Raw genomic sequence first — 18,701 nt, 5'->3', positions numbered from 1 at the left:
GAACTGAACTTTCTTTTATATCAATCAGCCTATTGATAGTAAAACTGGTTAAGTTATGTCATTTCACTGAAAGTCAACAGAACCTATCGATAACATTAAATGATGATTTACTATAATATAATAGTCAGAAGTCCACCTATACAGAAGATAAACACTGCAGACCGAGAAACAGTGTATATTTTTCAACTGTTTCAAAATATTTTATTCTCAATACAACTATTAAAAATATCTTAAAACAAAAATAAATGTAGTTTATGTTTTCCCATTAAAAAAAGTCTGACTCACTACAGTTCTGTTATAGTTGGCATTTAATACTAGCAATTAAACTAATTACTTTCAATAGCTTTTCTATTTCTTTCACCTATTATCCTAATGAAGGCTCTAAATCACACCTCCCTTAGCAACAATTGTGCCCTGGGTTGTGGTGGGGGGGAGAGGTAGAGTCACAGGAGGCTTATGTATCTACTTTGTTGTTCAAGCAACAGATTTTCCATAAGCCCAAACAATATAGGTCCAAGTATTTAGATGAACACTTTTCTTTTAAAAAAAATTTTTTTTTAAATTGATTTCAGAGAGGAAGGGAGAGGGAAGGGAGAGATGAGAGAGAATCATCGATCGGCTGCCTCCTGCACGCCCCCAACCAGGGATGAGTCCACAACCCAGGCATGTGCCTTTGACTGGAATCAAATTCGGGACCCTTCAGTCCACAGGCCAACGCTCTATCCACTGAGCCAAACATGCCAGGGCTAGATGAACGCTTTTATTATAACTATCTAATTAGATGAGTTTTAGACTTGAGAAAAATTTAAAAACTAAAAAAGCAAATACAGATATGCCAGGTTTAATTCATGGTAAATTCTACTGTGCAGATGCCATTTGATGTTACTGACCACACACACTGACATTGCCTGGTAAGTGCAAGTCACATATATTAAGATTTCTTGCCCTGACCAGCTTGGCTCAGTGGATAGAGCGTTGGCCTGCGGACTAAAAGGTCCCAGGTTCGATTCCAGTCAAGGACATGTACCTTGGTTGCAGGCACATCGCAGGCACATCCCCGGTAGGAGGTGTGCGGGAAGCAGCTGATCGATGTTTCTCTCTCATCGATGTTTCTAACTCTTTTCCCTCTCCCTTCCTCTCTGTAAAAAAAAAAAAAAAAAAAAAATTAAAAATAAATAAATATATATTTTTTAAAAAGATTTCTAAAAAAAAAAAAAAAAAAAAAAAATTTTTAGTACCCTCAGTAAAATCATGAAATCATTTTAATAATACTTAATTTAACCCAATAGTTCCAAACATTATCACTTCATCATGTAATCAATATAAAAAACTGAGATATTTCATATTCTTTTTTTCATACTGAGCCTCCAGAATCAAGTGTACATTTTATATTTACAGCACATCTCAATTTAGACTAAACCCATTTCAAGTGTTGTTGTTTTTAAAAAAATATATTTTATTGATTTTTTTTTTTACAGAGAAGAAGGGAGAGGGATAGAGAGTTAAAAACACTGATGAGAGAGAAACATCGATCAGCTGCCTCCTGCACACCTCCTACCGGGGATGTGCCTGCAACCAAGGTACATGCCCTTAACTGAATCGAACCTGGGACCCCTTCAGTTCGCAGGTCGACACTATACACTGAGCCAAACTGGTTAGGGCTATTTCAAGTGTTTAAAACATGTGGCTAGAGGCTACCAAAATGGACATTGCACTAGAAAAAGAAATGAAAACAATGTTTAAATAAAATTAGTTCAAAATTCATAATCGAAGATTTTCAGGGGTTGGGATCACAAAAACCAAGCTAGAGCATCACAATAATTTAATGAAAAATGGTGGAAATGAGGTATCTTGCCAGTTAGAAATTTATAGTTTACTTAGTTTCTTTCCCTAAGATTAAAGAACTTGGCTCACCTTATTAAATACCAATGAAAAATACCAAATTAATGGATAGATACAATGCAATTATATGGACAGACACCAAATCCAATAAAAAGCACAGAAATGTAAAAAAAATCATCTTACGAATTAAACTATAATTTTCCTAAACCAACTGTATTAAATGATTGAAACAGAAAGCAGGGGGCTGCCAGGAACACATTGCCTTTGCATGCACACGCTTCCATCTACTAGTTGCTCTTTGAAATCTAATTACTACAGAAATTTGGAACTGGAAAACCTGGAGAGTTCATTGTCCTTGTTTTTTTCATTGTCCTTTTATGGGATGAAGTTAAGGGGGCTCCTTAATGTTCAATTTTGAAGACTCTCAAATATTCTTCAGTGTGAGTGAACCAGGAAACCAATCTATTAAAGGTAAGAAAGAGCACATAAACTATGTGATAACACTGAGCTGGGCTTACTCCTGGCTTACTCTTGGGTGACTCTGAACAAGTACCAGACTCCTTTAAGCTTTCTCCCCTTTCTTTAAAAATAACAAGTAAGGCCATAATGATGAATTAAGTCAGGCACATAGGAAGTACGCAATATAAAAACTGCTATTATTATAAAGTATGAAGACATCAGAACTCCTTTAAAGTAATGTATATGCCTTGATACCCCTGCCCTAAACTCTACAAAAATGGTGGAAGAAGACAATACATATGCTGACACATGGTGGCTAGAACTTGCAAACAAAACTGGAATACCAATAGAGCACAATGGACAGCAGCCAGAAACCACTCCATCAGCCCAAACAGCCTGATATGCAGCTGGTGGTCACCCTCATTATGACTGTTTTTTGAAATTTTTAAAATAATACTTCTCTTTGACTCTATTTCTTCAGCAACAGAACATACTCGCAAATTATAAGTTCAAAAGAATATAAATAATAGCTCTAAAGATTTGCATAATAAATTTAATTTTGTATTTAACACCCTTCTTAATTCAGCAGATGTGTGCTAATTAGAGAAAAATGTTTGTGAGATAGTATTCAACAGTATGAAATCTATGTGACACTAAAAGTTGTGTGACGGCCGGGCCAGTGTGGTTCAATGATTGAGCGTTGACCTCGGAACCAAAAAGTCAGAGTTCGATTCCCAGTCAGGGCACATGCCCAGGTTGCGGGTTCAATGTGCAAAAGGCAGCTGATCAATGATTTTCTCTCATCATTAATGTTTCTCTTTCCCTCTCTGAAATAAAAGTATTTTTTAAAAAGTTGTGTGACACACACAAGGGACCCCATCCCTGCAATCCACTACACAAGTTACTTTTCTTCATAGTACTGATAATCTAAAATTACCTTGTCTATTCATTTACTTATTGTCAGATTTCACCCCAGAACATAGGCTCCTTGAGGACAGAACATTGTCTGTCTTACTTCCATGTATCTGGCTCAAAGCAGGTGCTCAGTAAGTATCTATTGAATTAACTGAGATCCACAATGCATCACAGACTTCTCTCTAAAATATTTACTCAGTCTCTTAAAAATTAGGCCAGACAGCAGACTCCAAAGTGAGACTGACTGGATTAAAATCCTAGCTATCACTTGCTAGTCATATGGACCTTAAGCAAGTTACTTAACTTCCTAGGCCTCGGTTTTCTCATATGTAAACTGGGGATAGTAACAGACAGCTGTTGTGGGATCTAAAAGAGCCAAAAATTATAAATTGCTAAAAAAGGGCCATGCACATAGTAAGAACTGCATGTCAGCTATCACCAGTATTATTATTATAACTAGAGGCCCAGTGCACAAATTTGTGCACAGGTGGGGTCCAGCCAGGGGGAGGGACCCCAGGACGTTGACTGGCCAGGGGGTGGGGCCATAGGAGGTTGGCTGTGGGAGCACACTGACCACCAGGGGACAGCTCTGCATTGAGCGTCTGCCCCCTGGTGGCCAGTGCGCATCATAGTATCTGGTTGACCGGTCGTTCTGGTCATTCGGTCATAAATGTCACTTAGGCTTTTATATATATAGATTACTATTATTATTATCTCTTATTCCAAAGCAGGAAGATGGAAGGAACTTCAGGGCTGCTCTCTAATTTTTTTCAATCCATAATCTCACCTACAAGTCCTTCTCTTGATGCCCACCCTTCCGTACCTTTGCCTTCTAGAATGTCCTGGATGTACTGGCAACAATAAGAGAATGAAAAATCAAATTCAGGGAAATTCTATATTCTTTAAATCTTTACAACTGGTGTTACACTAGAGAATGTCACAACTAAAAAAACTTTTTGAGATCTAATAAATATTTCATTTCCCAAACTGGTATAAATGAGATTAATCAAGTTAAACATTCTGGACCAATTAAAATAAAAATTAACATTCCTCAAACTCCATTACACATTCTCACTGTACATACTATTTTAGAGTATAAAAAAGGTAACTGAATCACCAAAAAAATCACCACCACAGATTATCACTGACATTTTGGTGAAGATCCTTTAAGTAAACAGTGACTCTGAGGCTGGGTGGTTCACAAGATGACTTTACGGGGGGGTGAGGGTGGGGTGGGGGTGGCGGGGTGGGGGGGTGAGATATAGCATTGGTTCTAAAAATAGATTATTAAAGGGACATGTGGCAATCAAATTTTTTCCTTAAAGCTCTATTAAATTTTTAAACATGTAAGTTATTGTTCATTAATAAAGTTTCTTATAAATGGCATCAATTTTAGGCACATTAACAAATCAAAAACTAGAGAGATTAAGGTAACTTTCTAAAGTTACACACAGCTAGTGGGACAGCCACAATTCAAGTGCCAGTCTACCTCCCCAAAAACTCATACTTGATCAGCCTTAACATGATGCAACCCTGGATGCAACGTCTGGTTTCCAGTTGCAGGTTAACAATGAAAAGTCTTGGGCAATGACTCATCTCACTTAGCCTGTTTCTGAATTGACAAAATGAGAGGCTAGACTAGGTATTTAAGATCCCTTACACAGCTGTTGTACAATTTCTATGCACTAAAAGTATTATCTCCAGCAAACAAAATTTGCAGACTATTTCAAAAGTTTGTGAGAGAAAGCAAAGCAAATCACATCACACCCAATTTTATGGGTAAAGAAACTAAAGCAGAAAAAAAAATGTAAATGAGGAAAAAAATACACACAAACACATAACTCATATATTTTGATTACCTACAATGTCTTACACACGTAACAGGTACAAAATTCAAGAAGTTTAAAGTCATGAAATGTAAAGTACTTAAAGCAAATAAGGTTTGTTATGGCCAGTATAAAACATGTGGTATAAGGGAAAACACAGTGAACTGAAGACCAAATGTCCTGATTTTAGTTTGGCTCTGCCATAATTAACTGGGTGACATTAAGAAATTTTCTAGCCCTAGCTGGTTTGGCTCAGTGGATAGAGCATTGGCTTGTGGACTGAAGGATCCCAGGTTCGATTCTGGTCAAGGGTACATGCCTGGGTTGCAGGCTCCATCCCCACTGGGGGGCGTGCAGGAGGCAGCCTATCAATGATTCTCTCTCATCATTGATGTTTCTATCTCTCTCAAATCAATAAAAATAAAGTTTTCTACTACCCAGCCAGCATGATTCAGTGGTTGAGCTTCGACCTATGAACCAGAAGGTCACGGTTCGATTACCAGTGGTTCAAACCCCAGTGTGGAGTGTGCAGGGGCGGCAGATCAACGATTCTCTCTCATCATTGATGTTTCCATCTCTCTCTCTCCCTCTCTGAAATCAATAAATCCATACACACACACACACACACACACACACACACACACATACACACACGTAAAGAAGTTTTATATAGAAACACAAGATCCAGAGAAAACAACTGATTAATAATACTTTTCACCTATAACTGTGTTTCTCACTGAACAGGACTGTACAATTTAAAAGACAAATATCTTAGAAAGCTTTGCAAACCTATACAATAGGTTTCCTAAGGAAAACCAGTGGTAACTCAGGAAATAAAATACCAAGAGTACTGACTGATTGAGGAGGCACTGTCTACTCTAGCGAAAGCGAGGTGGGGTGAGTGCTGTTGGATTGTCTTCTCAGCCCAATTCTGCATATTTCAAAGCAAAACTTAGGAATACAGGTGGTTACACTTCTTGAGCAATAGAATGTGGAAAGTTGTTAATTTATGCAAGAGACAAAGTAATCTTGGTCAAAAAATGAGAAAAAACTAACTGAACATTAAGGTTTCATATTTTATTTTAGAACAACTGTACTATTTTAGGATGTAGAACTGATACAATGGCAAGATAGGAAAAGAAGTCTCAAATGACTAAGCTAAATGAATGTCTTTTCCTTTTTAAATTTTAGTTTAGTTTAGCTCTACCTCCTCTTTTCCCTCAAAACAGCTGTCTCAAACGACGCACAAGTATGGAGGGCAAAACAAAGTGGGGACAGTTCTGCTCCACTTCATGTATGTCAGACTATGTACCTCAAGTATTTGATTCCATTTATGATTATGCCAGACCCTGACCAACTTCATTAGAGAAGCACAGTAAAATTACACCAGGATTAATCCTCTATAGACCTCAAGCCAAGTCATGCTGGCTAATAAGCATTTACTAATGTTCAGTCAAGTACAAAACACCAAAGGAAATAAATTAAGAAACTGCTCTGCCCTAATGAAGGAAACATATGGAGAAAGACATTTAAACTAAGGATTTTCAATGTTTTTAAATAGCAGGACCCTTATTTCAAATGAACTCTTACAAAAAATTCATTATGAAAGTTCAATTAGTAATATATACTCATTGCCATTTTGCATTTCAGCATAGTACTGAGGAAATCCTGACTCACACACATTACAACTATTAACATTTGCAATTACTTAAAAGATACTAAGTATCTCAATCCAGTTTAAAATTATATTCCACAATACTCCTGTGAATTTCATAGAACATTCTCTTTTTTAATCTTTTTTTAAAAATTGATATCAGAGAGGAAGGGAGAGGGAGAGATAGATAGAAACATCAATGATGAGAGAATCATTGATTAGCTGCCTCCTGCACGCCCCCTTACTGGGGATCAAGCTCACAACCCGGGCATGTGCCCTTGACTGGAATCGAACCCGGGACCCTTCAGTCCGCAGGCCAACGTTCTATCCACTGAGCCAAACCGGCCAGGGCCACAGAACATTCTTTGAGATTATTCTGTATTCCATGAAATTTCAGGGTTACCTGAAACAAACTACAGTAAGTAAGAGACAATTAAGCAAAGTAAAAGTAAAAGGCACATATCAAACACGGCCACACTTTGGGCCTAAAGCTCTGCAAGTGAAACTGTAGCACAGCAAAGGCCACTGCATCACACCAGAGAGCCACATGAAGACCACTTTCACGTCTCCAGGCACAGCTTATAAAGAATTTTGCTCATCTGGTTAAAACAATTCTATCAACAATGTTTAAAGCTTGTACAAAGCATCCCTTAATAGATATTGAGAAAATATTCATTTTATCACCATTTCATTCTGCATATCCAAAGAACTTGATTAAATGTTGGTTGTGCTACATACATGGCAGAAAGAAGCAAAATGGCTGCTTTTTCCTCTCATTTGGCCCTACAGAAGCAATATCCTCTATTATTTCATTTGAGTATCACAATCCTATAAATTAGAAAAGATAATTTAGCATAGTTATTGGTGAGGAAACAGAAAAATTAGGTGACTTGTCCATAATCACAGCTAACTGTTTGTCTTCTGACTCCCATCCACTACTCTACCTCCAAAAGACATGCTTCCTCTCAACTCCTTTCTTGCTTAACTCCTCAGACTTACCACATTCAACTACAAGCCACAGCAACAACAACAACAACTAAAACTAAAGAAAAGTTTTAAAGGCCTAGAGAGCACATTTTTGAGTACCTAACAGGTAAAAATACCTATCAGATACTGGCAACATTACATTGGGAGGCATAAATTAATATAGTTTCTCCCATGTTGGAGATTTGTGGACGAAAGGAACCACATTCTAACCTGACAAACTCAGGGAAGGCCTGCATGGCGGTTGTGCAAACTCAGAGACCTAAAATAACCACAAAAGATGGTCTAAAAATTAAATATTTAACTACAAACAGGTTATGGTGGGTAGTCATGTCCTAGGCCAGTATTTTCCCTGACAAGGATCAGCTGAGATCTTTACTGAGCCCATTTGTCTTTTTGCCTCTAAGATAACATATCTGTGAAATGTAACTTTCCTTTTTTTCTGGACCCCTCAGGGCACAACAAATGGCACCAGGACATTCCCTCATTGTTATTGTTATCAAGTTAATTGTCAACTGTTAATGATGTTAAACTATCCTGTATCCATCCATCTATGTAAAAGAAGCATATGTCCATCATTTCACTTTTTATCCTATCCCAGAGGTTTCCCTGCTTTGCTTTTTCCACCTCCTTAATCTATCACCAATGAATTTCATGTAACCCACTTAGGTATTTTCCTTTTGATGGTAAATTTATAAAAACAAGGTATGAACTCCCCATTCTCCTGAGCATTATCTCAATTCATTGAGGTTCTGCTTCCCAGCATATGTCGACAGTTTGGCTCAAATAAACTCACAAAATTCTTTACAGGTCTGAATGCTTTGTATGTTAACAGATTAAATTCCTACATCCTTGATTTATAAGACCAGACCTACAGGAAATGGAAGGAGATATGTATATATCCAAAGAAAGTAATTCCCAGAAGGCATTCATTTCCCAAAAATTAAGACTCATCAGCATTAAACGGACTCTTCCAAAATCATCACATTCATATGCTCAGAAAACATGAATGTAAGGTTAAGTTTTCAAGCAAATACCTATTACCGTACTTGGAATGTAAGTCTGGTGCCCATGTATACAGTCTCCTGTCCATTCTCCAAATCAAGCTGAATCATTCATTTGCCTGCCCACCATCTTTTTTACCATCAGAAGTGCCAAAATCACTGGTCATGGTCTTCTACTTACATATTGAAAAAAGTAGAAAATAACCAGAATACCTCTTTCCACATCAAGTGTCCTGATCTCACTCCACAGAAGAGAGTAATTACAGCTCACTAGATCAAAGCACTAGCTCACCTGGAGAGCTTCTGCCTAAATAAACTTCCAAAATATTACAATTCAGTAACCCTAAATGTGGCCCATTTCTTAACTAAAAACTATACACTCAAGAAGACTGAGTTGAATTAGCATAAATGAAAATATATTAATGTTCTCATTTAAAATATTTTAACATTCTGATGTGTCCATTCTAATGAATTAAAAACCTATTATTCATTCATTCATTCACTTGTCTAACATTTATTGAGCATCATACAATATAAGAGCCAGGCAAGGTTTCTGGACCATTGGAACACAACAATGACATCTGTGCTCCATAAAATTTTTACTTCACTGGGAAGACATAAGTCCTATTAATAACACCATTTCAGGTACAAATCAGTCCTTAGAAGAAAATAAACCTGGATGGGGGCTAGAAAAGCAATTGTTGCGCAAGGTGACCTATTTTAGGTAAGGTGGTCAGGGAAAGTCTTTTGGAGACAACATATGAGAAGAGATCTGAATGATGAAAAGACCTAGCGAAGGTAGATAGAATAGCAAATTTAAGGTCCTATGGTGTTATCTCTGATCCATGTTTGGCTAGGGGCTACTAATAAAATGGGCTTTCTGACTCTAAAAACTAAGTACCTAAGGAAGACCAGACAATACAAGAAAATACTCAGGTGCCAAGAGGAAGAAAAAATGGTGGCAAACCTGTCCTGTACTTTGCCCCAGGCCAGACTGGAAATACAACTAATATGGGAGAACATTCACCAGGAATTAACAAATTAGGCCCAGCTAAGGGGACAACTTATAACAAGGAAGGACAGAAAACGCCTGGAGACCAGTAGCAAGGGTGGCCAGGGCTCAAGAGGGGTGGCAGGCCTGCAGGCTGAGAGGGAGAGAGGGGGAAGTTGCCTTAAGGGAGAATCAGTTCCCTCAGAAAAATAGAAACCCAGCTCAGGATGAGCAAACATAACATCCAACTGTGAAAAGGAAAAGCCTCAGGGCTGCTGGCTGCTGGGGAGTCTGGACCTGAGACCACAGCCCCAAATGTGGCTCTGCTAGGGGAAAGCAGCACAGTGCTGGGGGCAGATTCCATGTTGTTTTAGTTTTGTTTTGTCTTTGCTTTTATTCTCTAAACCAGTGATGGGCAACCTTTTGAGCTTGGTGTGTCAAACTTCGCCAAAAAACTGAGCATAATTCGGGTAGTGTGTCACTTTGAGGAAAAAACATTATTTCGTGATATTTATAGTTTAAAATAACATAAATGTATAATTGTTATATATAATTGTATTTAATAAACCAAAAACTAAATATTTAACTTACCTGCTTAGTGACTTCTTTGTTCATCCGTCAGTCGGTTTCTTTTATTGGTCTTGATATTATTTAGCTTGTGTGGGGTGCCGTGAACTAAGATAAGTGAGGGGGAGGGGGAATTCTTTAACTAACCTGCCTATTAGTGACTTTTTTGTTGCTGAATTTCATTGGCTAAATCTTCAATTGAAGGTTGGTATTCTGTACACTTCAGGACCAAGCAAGCGCTACTAACTTCATCTGTCAATCTGTTTCTTTTGTTGGTTTTGATATTATTTAACGCTGAGAATAAGGCCTCACAAAAGTATGTAGAGGGAAAAATTGTGAGTAAAGCCATTGCTATATTTTTCAGGGGGCTAAAAGTGTCTGGGAGTCGGTTCCAGGCACTCCAAATTGCCTGTTCGTAGTGGCACTGCTCTTGATTCTCCAAGAGGCACCTTTCCAGATTCTCAAGCTTTGACCTCAAGTCGACAAACACCTGAGCCCAGATACTGTCTTGAAATTCTGCAAGCTGCATCTCCAAATCATCAATTTGCATCCATTGGAAACCATTTAATTCCAAACTACTGTAGACTACTACATCAGGATACTTAATTATTTTCATGGTCTGTTCTAGACTTCTAAACTGACTAAATCTATCACTAAACTGGTCAAGTAACGAGTCTAAAAGATGCTGGTACTTCATATGCAGGAGTTCCATTTCATTTTGTACAGCTGCACTGGCCTTCTCAAAATACTTTGTTACTCGAGGAAAATACTTATAAGTTTTAGTTTCTACATCTCGCTTGAAAATTTTAACTTTACTTTCAAAAGCTTTTATGTATCCAAACATAATGTCAATACTTTTGCCAAAACCTTATAACTTTAAGTTCAGTTCATTAATATGAACAGAGATCTGTAAAAAACATCAGGGTGTTGACCCACTTATCATCATGAAGCTGAGGAAAGTTTCCCAGATCCTTATCGTCAAGAAATACCTTAATTTCTTCAAAGCACTCCACAAAGCGCTCAAGAACTTTGCCTCGGCTCAGCCATCTTACATTATTGTACATCAGCCGTCCACTGTAGGTGGAATCAACCTCCAGTAAAAGTGCCAAAAATTCTCGCTTGTGAAGGGGGCGAGCAGCTATTAAATTAAATATTTTTGTAACAACTGACATTAAGTCGTTTAAGTCGGTGAATCCTGCTTGGGCACATAAAGCATCCTGATGGATAATACAATGAAAAGGCACAATCGGATGTCCAATAGCTTCTGTAAACAATTTGACAAATCCGACTTTTCCCCCCACCATATTTGGTGCCCTATCTGTCCTCACTAACACAACTTTAGAGATATCAATGCTTAGGTCACGAAATGTTTGTATAACAACCTTACGTATTTCGCTTCCTGATTTACTTGTTGACACTGATACTAACTTTATCAACTCTTCTCTCATTGTGAGACCATCAGAATATCGACCAATAATGGCCAACTGAGCATGTGATGTGACATCAGTAGTTTCATCAAGAGAGATCGAAAAATATTTACACTTCCTTATGTCTCTCTTTAATTGATGTTGTACGTTTGTGTTCAGTCTCATTATTTGGTCTTTTATGATATTTCTACTGAGTGGTAACTCAGATATTCTCTTAATAATCGCATCTTTATTCTGCATATCGTGAAATAGAACTGGTGCACATCTTAGGAGTTTCTTTAATAAATTCTCCCTCACTGAGCGCTTTTCCATGCTGAGCTATAGAGTGAGCAATGCTCAAACTTGCAGATGTTAAATTTGTAGTGCCTTTCATAAATTTAAGGATGGAATTAGATTGGCTCTTATAAAGATGTAGCTGCCTCAAAATGTATTCCTTCCTTTCATCCTCACTTTTTTCCAAGAGCTGGGAATGATTAGTTTCAAAATGTCTATTTATATTCCACGTTCTGCTTACTACTGTTTCAGTACATAGAACGCAAAATGATCTGCCATTTTTTTCTATAAAGCCATACATCTTGGTCCATGTCTCTTGAAAGGGTCGGCCACTGCTACTACCACTTCCTTTACTTAACCTTAGTTTTTTATTTTTTGGGTTCTCCATCAGGGGGGCAGTGACAGAAGATAGAATTATAGATAGCTTGTTAGGCCTGCAGGCAATTAGGGGTTAACTAGCCTAACTAACCACAAAGTGGTGCATATAACTGTCTTTTACGAAAGGGCAGGGTTAATAAGCAGAAATAGGGGTTAATAAGGATGCACAACAGTACTAGTGGTGAAATGGAGTCTGCACTATGGAGCAAGATGGTGTTCCTTATGTGAATTAAAATGGCTGCCGCTATTTCTAATGGCGGGGAAACGGCACCCATAGCACGCCACAAACCCTCGCCTCTCCCAGCCTCCCCCTCACTTATCTCAGTAATGATGGATTAGAAATCCATAACACCCCAGAACAGTAGATAATGGTTGCTGTGGTTAACTGTTATTTGGTTACTGGTAATGGCAGGGCCCCCAGAGATGCGTCCCCCGCTGCGTTCTGCTGCTCCCTGCTCTGCCGGCGGAAGTGAGGGCAAAGATCCTGGCTTAACTGGAAGTCCCAGAACTAGACGCTCTATGCCGGACTTCTGTTGTTTTGGCCTACAGACCTCCGGCACAGAGTGTCTAATAGGGGAGGATGAAACATTTGCGACTAGAGTCTTGGAGTTAGAGTCTAATTCCAAGACTCTAGTCGCAAATGTTTCATCCTCAGGAGCAGCAAATGTTTCATCCTCGGCATGTGGCTGCCTCAGCGGCCGCGTGTCATCAGAAATGGCTACGCGTGTCAGTGCTGACACACGTGTGATAGGTTCGCCATCACTGCTCTAAACCCAGAACACAGGACTTTCCACTTGCAATCACTCACCCTAGGCTTTGGCGCAGGGAGGGAGGCACAGACTTGAGGTGCCTGACGAGAAGTGGCGGGGGGGTTGGGGGGGAAGGCGAGAAGCAGGGCAGGGAGACATGGCCAGGAGTCCTGCATTGGGACCTTCTTAGGCTTCCAAACCTAAAGGGCCATTTTTTCCCCAGAGGAGCTAGCCCCTCCCAGTAGCCTCAGGGCAGGTGACACAGCCTGCCACACCCTGCATTTTGAGCTGTACAAAGGAAAGGAAGGCTGAGGCCAAGCTTACGGGACTGAATAGTCTCAAGGAGCCCTCGGTGACTAGACTGGAAGAGGGGCCTTCCACCTGGCTATTCTGGGGACCAAACAGATAAAAACCCCAGGTTGCCAGCCAACCCCATTGGTCTCCATACAAGGATCTCTGTCCAACCAAGGACAGAGTAATATTTTGGGTCACTTGTGAAGGAGTAGCTCTGGGTCAGGAAAAAACACCCATCTTATTCCCTGAAAGCTAAACATCATCAACCCCACCTAAAGCCCTGTCAGAAACAGAATCTTGAGTGATTAAGACTGACAGTTGGCAGACAGGCAAAATAGGGCAGATTGGCCCCGCCTGCTTGCAGCCAAGGCCTCTGGAGACAGACACAAGCAGAAGACCCATGGATTGCTTAGAGCTTCAAGCAGGGTGCTAAAAGCCAAAAGACAGTGACTGACAGTGGCCAGCACCTAAGTACCTAATAGGAATCCCAGAATTGGCAGACAGAACAGAATAGGGGGTCCTAAACAAGTTCCCACGGGGCTTTAAAACTCAGCTAAAGTGAACATTTCACTTTTTTATTTTATTTTTTTTGCACCTTTTTCATCTTCTATTCCTTTCTTCCCTCCCGTTTTTCTTCTCCTTTCTCCATTTTAGCTTTTCTCCCCACCCCTTTTAAAATTGTTCTTTATCTGCTTTATTGATGTGCTATTATTCTAGTCTCTGTTGGTTTATTCATGTCTACTTTTCTCTTCCCTGCTCCTATTCCATTTCCCCTTCTCTTTCCTTTTTCTTTTTTTTTTCTTCCTTTTTCTTCACTACGCAATTCCCCGCCACTTCTCTTGCTCTTTTCTTCTAATTTTTAACTTGTTTCACTTCCTAAATTTAGGCCTATCTGTTCTCTCCTCTATTCTCCTTTTCAAAAAAAAAAAAAAAGTAACATTTTTTATCTCTTATCTTCTCATTTCTTTTTTCCCTCCGCTATTCTAAACTATGGCCCTTCCCCTATTCCTCCAATTCTTTAACCTTATTTTCTTTATTTAAGCTCTGCATCTACAGATTCTCCAGCCCTCCTTTTTCTGGGTGTTTTTTGTTTGTTTGTTTTATTGTGCTTTCTCTTTTCTCTTCCTTTCCCTTTCCTTTCTTTCTCTATCATTCTTACTATCTTTTCACCTTCCTAATTCTCTTTTCTCTGATGGGGTTATAGGTGTCTTCCATACATTTGTGTTCTGTTCCTTCTATATCATGTCTTGTCATATTCTATTTTGTGCTGTTTAACAGCACCTCCGTAACAGCTGGCACAATGTGGTAGGGAGTGAGCAACATAATCATACACCCTGAGAAGAGACTCCATCCATGAATAGGACAATACATTCAAGACCCAACTACATCAGGAGAACCTACATACCTCAAGTAGGGGGCCTTCCTAGAACACCCAGCCAAGGAGACCTGAGAGACTGCATCACTGGGTCCCATAAAACATCTACTACATAAGACAAATCCAAAAAATCTGGGCGGAATAGCAGTTTGACCTAATTCATAGAAATAATTACAAAGGAACAGCAAATATAGAGAGGCAAAAAAACAACCCCGAAATGAAAGAAAAGGAGGAATCACCAGAAAAGGAACTAAATGAAATGGAGACAAGCAATTTGTCAGAGAAATAATTCAGAATATCAGTTAAAAGGATGCTCAAACTGCTGGATGAGAAATTCACAACATGTGTAAGAATCAAGAGAAAATGAAGAATGGCATAGCTGCAATAAAGAATACAAAAGAAGGCTTCAGAGAAACCAAGATGGCGGCATAGGTTAAACACCTAACCTAAAGCCTGGCACAACAATTTCAAAAATACAACTAAAAGTCAAAACAGACATCATCCAGAACCACAGGAAAGCTGGCTGACTGAAATGCCCACAACTAGAAGGAAAGATAAAACCACAGGGAAAATCAGAGGAGCTGTAAAAGCATGAGGTATGGAGACACGGGCGGAGACAGCAGCACGCGCGTGTGCGGGGAGGACGGAGCTGGAGAGGAAGGGGCGGCTGACGGCCTGGCCGGCGTTCTCTAGCAGGAAGGAGATAAAAGCTCCAGATTGCGCTGAACCCCAGCTCCGACTGCACTGAACCCCAGTTCCGGGCGAAACCCTGGGAAGCCAGGCTTATGCTGGGGAAATCTGGGCTGTGGGGCGGAAACACAGGAGCGGCGAAAGGCAGAGCTCCGGAGGCGCGCACGTGAATGCGCGCAGAGGACCGACTGTTGCCTGTGCCGCTGAATTGCCCTGGCGGGAAAGAGACAGGGGCTCCGGACCGTGCTGAACCCCAGTTCCGGGCAAGACCCTGGAAAGCCAGGCTTATATTGGGGGAATCTGGGCTGTAAGGCGGAAATGCAGAGAAGCGGCGAAAAGCAGAGCACCGGAGGCGCGCACGGGAATGCGCACAGAGGATGGTCTGTTGACTGTGCCGCTGAATTGCCCTGGTGGGAAGGAGACAAAAGCGCCAGACTGCGGTGAGCCCCAGTTCCGACTACACTGAAACCCAGTTCTGGGCGAGAATCTGGGAATCCAGATTCATTGGGGGAGAGACTAGACTGTTTGGCAGTGGGCGAAACTCCAGGGCGCTTTTCTCTCAGAGGTGTTTGCAGGGAGTACAGAGGGACACTGAGACTCAGGAACCTCATAGGGTGGGGCTGACGGGAAGCCAAGGCTGTAGGCTCCACCCTGAAACTCCGCCCCATCCAAGCTGAGCACAGAGGCTTTTACAATTTTGCAAGTCTAGTTGAATAAGGCTGTCTCCCGGCATAGACACAGCTGATCCTCACAGCCAATTGGACTGGAGGTCAAATCCTCCCAGTGTACCAACAGCAATCAAGGCTTAACAACACCAAGACTTTGCACTCAGCCCACAAAGGGGGGTATCAAGAGCGACCACCTAGGGAGATTGGGGAAGCTGAGCGATAGGGAGGCAGCCAAAAGGTGAAGACACCGAACCAGGTCACGAATAGAAGGAATGAAGGAAAGTAAACTAATGGACGACACAGTGTTCAGAACCACATTTATAAGGTTGCTTAAGAATCTTCTGGAGGACCAAGATGGCAGCATAGGGCAGACGCCTAACTGTTGCCTACCACAAGAATTTTGAAACTACAACTTGAAAACAGAGCAGACACCATCCAGAACAATGGCCAGAGGAAATGCTGAGAAGGAATTGACCGATGGGAGTTGGGATCGGGAAGACCAGGCCCAGCTGGGTCCCGGATCCAGGTGTGCTCGCCCGGCGACTGGTCGCCGCTGCAGACCCGAGTGCCGCTGCAGCGACCTTGGACCAGCCCGCCGCCGTGCACCGGGCGCACCGGAGCTTCGCCGAGCCTGCCGCCCAGTGAGTTCCGCAGCAGCCGCCCCGGAGCTTTGAGAAAATGGCTGAAGGAATTGCTGAGAGGGAATTGACCGACAGGAATTGGGATCAAGAAGATGAAGCCCCACTGGGTCCCGGGTCCGGGTGAGGCCGCGCCCCTGGATTGAGGCGAGGCCACGCGCCCCTGGATCCAGGTGAGGCTGGGTCCCGGGTCCGGGTGAGGCTGCACGCCCCCGGGTCCGGGCAAGGCCACGTGCCCCCGGGTCCGGGTGAAGCTGGATCCCGGGTCCAGGTGAGGCCATGCGCCCCTGGATCCGGGTGAGGCTGGGTCCTGGGTCTGGGCGAGGCAGTGTGCCCCTGGATCCGGGTGAGGCTGGATCCCGGGTCCGGATGAAGCCGTGCGCACCTGGGTCCGGGAGAGGCCACGCGCCCCTGGGTCCGGGTGAGGCCACACGCCCCTGGGTCCAGGTGTAGCTGGATCCCGGGTGCAGGTGAGGCCGTGCACCTCTGGATCCGGGTGAGGTCACGCCCCTGAGTCCGGGAGTGCCCACACACCCCTGGGTCCGGGTGTTGCTGGATCCCGGGTCCAGGTGAGGCCGTGCACCCCTGAATCCGGGTGAGGCTGGGTCCCGGGTCCGGGTGAGGCCGTGCGCCCCTGGATCCGGGTGAGGCTGGGTCCCGGTTCCGGGTGAGGCCGTGCGCCCCTGGATCCGGGTGAGGCTGGGTCCCGGGTCCAGGTGAGGCCGCGCCCCTGGGTCCAGGAGAGGCCACGTGCCCCTGGTCCAGGTGAGGCCACGCGCCCCTGGGTCCGGGTGAGGCTGGATCTCGGGACCGGGTGAGGCCACGCACACCTGGGTCCGGGTGAGGCCGCGCGCCCCTGAGTCCGGGTGAAGCCGCGCCCCTGGGTCCGGATGAGACGAAACCAGAGGGAGTCGGACCTGCATTACCACCATTTGTCCACCATCCAGAGCTGAAAAGTCAGTGCCGATATGTACACATAAGGAACTGGTGGACATTGAAATTGGGTCTCAAAAGAACTGTTGGTCCAGAAAGAAACTTACTACAGACTGATTCATTTGCCTGTCAGCATAACTATTATTGCTCGTCTCAAATTCGGTTCTTATAAGTATATTTCTAGTAACACATGATCTCACTCATCTAGGGGAAATGATGAACAACATAGACTGATGAACAAGAACAGACCCAGAAACAAGGAGGCATCGATCGGACTGTCGGGCCTCAGAGGGAGGGTAGGGGAGGGTGGGGGTAGGGGGGAGAGATCAACCAAAGGACTTGTGTACATGCATACAAGCCTAACCAATGGTTGGGGACAACAGGGGGGTGGGGGCATCCGTGGGGAGGGGTGGGGGAGGGGAATGGGGAGATGAGGACAAATATGTGACACCTTGATCAATAAAGAAATTAAAAAATTAAAAAAAAAGAAGGCTTCAACTGTAGACTAGAAAAAGCTGGGGACAGAATCAGCTAGTTAGAATCAAGGCAGAAAAAAAAAATCCACATAATAGGGGTGCATTAGCTGCAGACTCCTGGACCACCGCCTCCTCAGCGGTTAGATTTAGGACCTCCGCAGCGAGTGGCTAAGTGCACAATACCCTGGCCAAGGTTGTGCTGCCTCAACTGCAGACTCCGAGACGCTGCCTCCCTGGCCATGGGCTCCAGAATCTCCACAGTGAGTTGCACAGTGCATACCACCAAGCTGCGAGCTCCAGGACTCTGCAGTGAGTCGCACACCAGTGACACTTCAGGCGACCCTTGCAACAGAAGCCGGGACCCCGAGCACATCAACAACAGCTTGCATGACAAGGACAGTGATGAATCAAATATAAAACAACCTGTGAGGAAACTCCATCCACGAACAAGACAATAACATTCAAGACCCAACTACACCAGGAAACCCAAAAATCTCAAGTAGGGGACTTTCCTAGAACACCCAGCTCAGGAGATCTGAGAGACAGCACCACTGGGTC

At 42.5% G+C, this 18,701-nt stretch overlaps 1 protein-coding gene across 3 annotated transcripts in view; it reads right to left on the bottom strand.

The window, feature by feature from the left end:
• REV1 (REV1 DNA directed polymerase) overlaps nt 1–18,701 on the bottom strand; it is a 115,081-nt gene that overhangs the window by 50,722 nt on the left and 45,658 nt on the right. The gene's annotated exons all lie outside the window — the stretch shown is intronic.

The sequence above is a fragment of the Cnephaeus nilssonii genome (genome assembly GCF_951640355.1).
Source record: "Cnephaeus nilssonii genome assembly, chromosome: 15".
NCBI lineage: Eukaryota > Metazoa > Chordata > Mammalia > Chiroptera > Vespertilionidae > Cnephaeus > Cnephaeus nilssonii.
Note: the sequence above shows the minus strand (reverse complement) of the source record. Positions and strands in the feature narration are given on the sequence as shown.